Genomic DNA, 6,547 nt, shown 5'->3' with positions numbered 1-6,547 from the left:
ATGATCTGAGATGAAGAGAAAAGCTCGGAGCACATTGTTGGAAACTGTGGCACAAAGAATGGAGTGAATCATTTCTTCATGTGCAGGTATGTACCTAGGATGAAACATCTTCTACAATTTCGCTAAATAGTTTTAGTCCCAGCAAATAAAAAATAAGCTGAGCCAGCAGTTTATGTCCGTAAACATGAAATGCCGCTACAGCCATGGAGAAACTTTTAGGAAGAGCATCTCTGGTTTTCTAATCAACAAAATACAGTAAGTTATTAATATGAACAGAAATATTGAGTCAAACATTCAGGAAGATGCTCACATGCATCTGTGAGAAAAGTTCCCACGCAGCGTCGTCTATGAAATGCAGATGAATGTTTTTGTCCTGACATCTTTTCAGCAGCTCACTGATGACACATTCTGGATCTGCAAGCCTGTTTCAAGAAGAAAAAACTGATAAATACATGAGAAAATATGAAAATACCAGAGAATTCAGCATTTCTAAACAGCATCTGAGGGTTTTCCATCTTTAACCACAGGTAATGACTTCTGCTCAGATTAATGAACGCACCTTTCTCCACCAGTTCAACAACATTAATGGTATTTCATGGCAGCAGCAGCTCCAGATCCACCAGTTACGTCACGTTTGCTTTGCTGGTTCTGGATCAGAGTAAATTTGCAGCTTTGAAGTTGCTACAGTCCTGATCAATGGAGAAAACAGAGGTCGTCAGTCAAGCTATTAGAACTGGAACAAAATCCAGATTATGTCAAAGAAACTCAGGATCCCAACACTGAACATCTTTGAATGCAGAAATCAGTTTGTTCTCTATCAGAAACATCATTTAGAGGCAATGAGGACTAATGACAGCAATGACAGCAGAAATATGACAATATTTTCTCCCTTCAGTTGGTTTGGAGCCATCAGGATGTGACAGCAGATCTTCTTCTCCATCTTCATCATCCTCACAAACATGCTGCTACCATCAAGGCCTCTGTCCCACTTCTTCAAGTATGCAACTATGTGGCCTATGAACTGATGTGGGAAGTGACTATGAAGCTGTGAACTATTACCAAGTCCACATCTGCCCAGAATCTTCCCTTCTTTCCTTCTGAGGCAAAGCAGCAGCTGCGGTGATCTTTGTTCAGCTCCAGGCTGTCAGGCAGCAGTTTGTGGATGAAGAGCTGATGAAGACGCTGGTTGGACTTTGGACACCAGAGGAACTCTTTAGTCCACGGAGGCTGTTGGTCTGACATGAGGACCGTCACTGATCCACCAACCGCTAGAATAATGAGAAAAATAGCTTTTCACTGCCTTTGTTCATTGGATTTAGCAGCTGGAATATTTCCTGATTAAACTCAGAAAATTAAAAATAAAATAAAGAGTTTGTGCTAAACTTCTGTTGACAAAACAGTCGTTTTCTTTTGTTTTTATAATACCAAATGATGTCTTTAATAAAGGAAAAGGTCAAACAGCAGACGTTTTCCATTAAAACAGTTTCCTGGGTCTCTGCAGAGATCATGTGGAGCCGTTTCTGACTGAGACTGCATTCAGAAAATGAAACGATAACCTGTCCAGGCTGCCACAGGTCCTGCTTCCATTTTTCTTCTATTATATTAAAGATGTTCACATGAACAGAGAAGCTCATTGCTATTCTTTCCATCTGCCTGCATTCCTCCACATAGTGTCCTGCCATCGGTGCGCAGCACTGCAGCACATTGCAGCTGCCTTTGGGAGATTGATGACAGACTAAGAATGAGTGCAGTTATTTCAATCTGAAAAATTCACACAGAAAGAAGAGACAATTAGAAGAATTTATTGATACAATATTTTAAGAGTTTGGCGCTCAGACCTTGGCAGGAAACATTCATGCTGAATTATACTTCAATATGTATAAGCAGGTGTATGAGAATAGGGATGTTCCCCCCAAAAATAGCCGAGGTGGAGGCCAGTACGTCTGTATGCCCAGAAAGCAGAGAAACTTGAATTGATAACTAAGAACAGAGAACAGCAAGATAAGCAATAGAAGAGAAGTGCAGCGAAGGCTTACCAAAGTTCTGTGAGATGAATGGGAAGATGATGATGATGAGGTGAATGGTGAGGTGCTGATGACAAAAGGGGGGGTTGTTTATTGGTTTTAAAATTGTTGGAAAATTGTTTATTGTAATTGTGTTTGATTTAATTGTGTTTAGAAAAGGTTGGGTCGATTCAAGAGCAGCGATGGAGAATGATGCCAGCAACGCGTTACTTAGTAGGGCGTTACTCTATTGTGTCTACTTTTTAATGAAGATCAAACAAACATGTTACTTTTTACAAACTAGTAATCAGATTCAAATTCCTTATGCAATTCACGCTACGTAACTTTTTTGTGATTTTACTTTGGGGGAAAAAACTGGTTTGCTTCTCTGAGAGAGACGTTCTGTCACCTACACACACGAGGTAAGACACAACAGGTGAGTATTAATTAAACTTCACAGTAACACTATAACAAGGTAGATTTGGTCAGCTGGCATGAACTTGAGTCTCTGTGTTTATGTCACACGTGACTCTACTAGCTCCAAAGTACTTTTACACAAACCACCAGGAAATAATGATATTATTATACTATTTAAACATTATTGAACAGTTCTCCACATCCATAATGTAGCAGTGTGATGTTATTACACTAGATTGTCGAGTGAAAAGCTATTCCGGTAGGAAACTATATGAGCACTTGCAGCTTTTATTTTGAAAAGACGACAGATCCGTTGAAAAACAGCAGGTAACTTCCTGTTTCTAAATTATTATTTCTGTTCAAATTTAAGGTGTTGCGAATAAAAATGTAAATAATTATCTTTCCTGGTGAACCTATTGAGTTGATGGATTGTTGTTCTGAGTGTTAGTTCTGAGTTTAAAAAGACAAATTAACGGATCGTACCATTATAGTCTGTGAAGGGTTTCCCACGCTCTCCATCGCTCTTTTTGTTCGCATTCCGTGGGAGAAGCTATGAAGTTTGGTTTTCTGTCTTCAATAAGTGGATTTGAAGCATAATAAGTGACAGTTTGATGCTTCTTGTTGTAAAATAATCATCTATGGAGCATTTAAAGGTTGTTAAACAGTGATAGAAGTGTGTTAGCAGTTGTTTAGCTGCTCTTATGCTAGGTGAAAAATTGCTAATGAAAAGGCTCCATCCATGTTTAGCTGGACTCTAATCTTTCTTTCTTTCTACGCTGTAAAACATTCAGTCCTGGTTCTACGGGGATCATTTTCTCCCTGAAATCATCTGCAAGTGTTCAGCAAATGTTGCCACAGTCAGCTTCACTTTCTCCCAGCTTGGAGTCCCAGAAAAGATTGATTTCATGTGTGATTTCTGGGAATCTTCTGCTGATGTTTGTGCTGAAAGCCAAAGTGGAAGAAGATCCCAGTCAGAGCTGCAGGTCCAGTAAAGTTCTGCTCAGCAGACTGGTCAGCAGCTCAGCTCAGTCTGCTGAGGATCTGGAGATGTTGAGGCTCTCAGCAGCTTTAGGTGAGTCTGATTCCAGGAGATCTCCTCTCCAAAGTGTCTCCAAGTGTCCTGTCCTCCTGAGATGTTTCAGAGCAGCATCCTAACAGCACAGCTGAGGAAACGTGTTGCTTGGAGATGTTCAGCAAGGAAGCAGAGCCTGTGTGGAGGTGATTGCTGCTGCTGCTCTCACTTCTTCTTCTTCTTCTTGCATCCACCTTGATGCTGCCAAGCCTCCTGTGGAGCTTGTGGCCCAGAAAGCAAAGCAACATGTTGGTTTTGCTGAATCTCCTCCAGCTGCAGCAGTTTTCCACCTTAAAGCTGCTTCAGGGCAGATGTGAGGGAAAGAGGAGCTGAAGAGTTCAGCAGATGTTAAAGCTTCATGTCTCCCAGCTCAGCTTCAGGCTGCTCTTCATGTGTCCCTGCAGGTGGCGCTGCTGCTCTCCCTCTGTGGGCCATGCAGCAGCGCCACCTGCTGTCCACACCAACTAACTGCAGCCAGCAATCCTTCCTGTCTGCATCTGCCTCTTCAGTTTGGCTTTAAACCATCATGTGTGTTGCTGCTCTGCTGGAATCAGACAGGAATCATGGTGGAACGTTCACATCTCTGCAGGAAGCAACTAAAAGATCATCTGAACTGAACGCAGGCAGAAAAAGAAAAAGATGGAAAAGCTGCAAAGATTCAGCAACTTGGCCATCAGGATTTCCCTGCTGGCACCTAGCTGACCTTTGACCTCCCAGAGCCCAGCATGACTGTGACTATTTAAAGGAGCAAATCAATCATGTGTTGCTCAGATAGAAAAGTTCCAAAAGTTTCTGTGCTGCCAGCCTGCCAAAAGTCTTCAATCCCTCCTGATTGTGTTTAGTCTGAGAGAGAGAGCCAAGGCTGAGGAGCACAGAGAGCGCTAGGCAGAAAGGAAAGCTGCAGGCTTCAGTCGGGGAGTGGCTCTTGAAGGCTGCCTCTAGTCAGCCACATCTAGAAGAGAACATTTCTCTGTCTGCTTAGAGCACATTGAACATCTTCCACAGACTGCTGCTCTTCTCCCTTCAAGGATCCAAGAAATGCTGAGTCATCAAGACCAGCCATCTCCTCCTCCTTCATTCACAATAGTCCTTGATTTGCATCAACATGTCCATAAAGTCACGTCTTCACCTTCAAACGTCCTTCATCCTCTGAGCTGGGAGCAAGCAGAGCTAAGCTTCTGGTCTGAGCATCAAGTGTTGGAGGACAGAAAGCTGCTAAAAGCAGCAAAGTTCCAGCAGAAAATAAAGCCCCCATAGTGAGAAAGTTTCCTTTAGAGCTGCTCTCCACAAGCTGCTGAAGCCAAAGTGTCTGCAGATATTTAGCAGCTAGAAGCTGCAGCCGTAGAACAGGATCCTAAAGAAGCACTTTGCAGATTTTCCTGCTTTCATTTCTAATCATCAGAGGATGGAACAAGTGGCTGCTTTGCCTCTTTTTTCCTGCCTTTTTCCCTCTGCAAGGTGTGCAGCTGCAAAGTTAGTGAGAAGTGCTTTTCTAACTATTGCAGAGTCTGTTTTCTCTTCTGCTGGGGAGTCCAGAGTGCAGCGTGTGAGCAGCAGAAGCAGAAGCTTCCCCTCGTCTCTCATGGTGGCGCATTAATGCACATGAGCAGCAAGAGTGGAAAAAAGTGGATGAAAACTCTTCTTTCTCCCAGAATGCCGTCTACAAAGTAGCTAAAAGTAGCTGAGCTCCTGCTTCTGCTTCTGCTTTGATTCTGATGGCTTGTGGAGCCCTTCAAAGCTAAACATGATCCTATCTGGCTTTAAAGTTCATGGCTTGAGATGGAAAATTGTGGCTGTGCTGCTCTGCTGGCCACCCGGACTCCTGCTGCTGCTGCTCTTTTCTTCTTTTCACTTTCTTTGAGGCCTTTTTGCAGCTGCTCTTCTGCACTCATTGTCTTTGTGTGTTTTTGCTCCACTACGGCTTTCTGGGAACAAAGACTGATTCTTCAAACTTCTGCATGCTAAAGGCTCCAACTTTTCCACATGCAGAAGGTGACTTTCTACTTCTTGCAGCATTTGCAGCGTTCTCAGTCAAGATGTGAGTCCAGACTCAGCGCACATCTGATCCTTGTTCAGATTTGCAGATGAAAAAGTTAGAGGCCAAGCCAGCAGCAGCACAGAAGTCACTGCTAGAAAGTGGCTTCTAGTCACCAAGCTGCAGTGGGCTTCCTGAGCCCACCCACTCCAGGGTGCCACTCCTCCAGAAAGAAGCGCCTGGAAGCCAAAGGTCTTTAAAGGAAACTCTGCTAGGACTGTAAACTTGTAAAGTGCAGTAGTGGCCCATTGTCTGCTTGTGAAGCTTCTGCTTTAATGAGCCAAACATGGAGCACGCTACCTTGATCCACAACACAAGCATGGCTGCTGCTTCTTCTCTGGCTTCTGCTGCTTTCTGCTGGGCTCTGATGACTGCAGCTCTGTCATGTCCTCACAGTCTGATCTCTAAATGATCAACAATGACAAGCGCTCGGCTCTTTGGCCAAATCTCCATCTGGCTTCATGTTGAGCTGCTGGAAGTGGGCTAGAAAAGCTGAAGGATGGAAACATTTCTCAGAGCCTCCCTCCATGTTGCTTTGCTGGCCATTCTACAAGCTGCCAGCTTGCAGCTTCCTCTGACTCCCACCAGCAGAGATTTCTAGTTGCTGCATTAAAGATGGACTTTTCTCTGACATTAGGGCTGCTAGAGCTGCAGCTCTTCTCTTCCTAAAATGCAGCAGCTTCTGCTGCTAGCAAAGTTTTCACAGCCTCAAAGCTGAGCACATTCATTTTCTCTGGGTTTTCATCCACACACCAGCTGCTCAACATCCATCAGCTGCTGCAGAGTCCTGCTAGCAAACTGACTTCCACTACAGGCCCCTACAGGCTAAAGTATTCACCCCCCATTAAAGTCCTTTTAGCAGCTGACCACCACAAACTCTGCTGATTTTACTGCCATTTGATTTGGCAGATCAACACAAAGCAGCACATCCAGGCTCATTAGTGGAAACTTTTTCCCCCTCAATAACTCCATCTAATAAAAGTGAAGATGAAATGTGCTGCAGATTTCTTTGAAGACTCA

This window comes from Fundulus heteroclitus, unplaced genomic scaffold, assembly GCF_011125445.2.
Source record: "Fundulus heteroclitus isolate FHET01 unplaced genomic scaffold, MU-UCD_Fhet_4.1 scaffold_91, whole genome shotgun sequence".
Taxonomy (NCBI): domain Eukaryota; kingdom Metazoa; phylum Chordata; class Actinopteri; order Cyprinodontiformes; family Fundulidae; genus Fundulus; species Fundulus heteroclitus.
The sequence above is the reverse complement of the archived record's forward strand: the minus strand, read 5'-3'. Positions refer to the sequence as shown.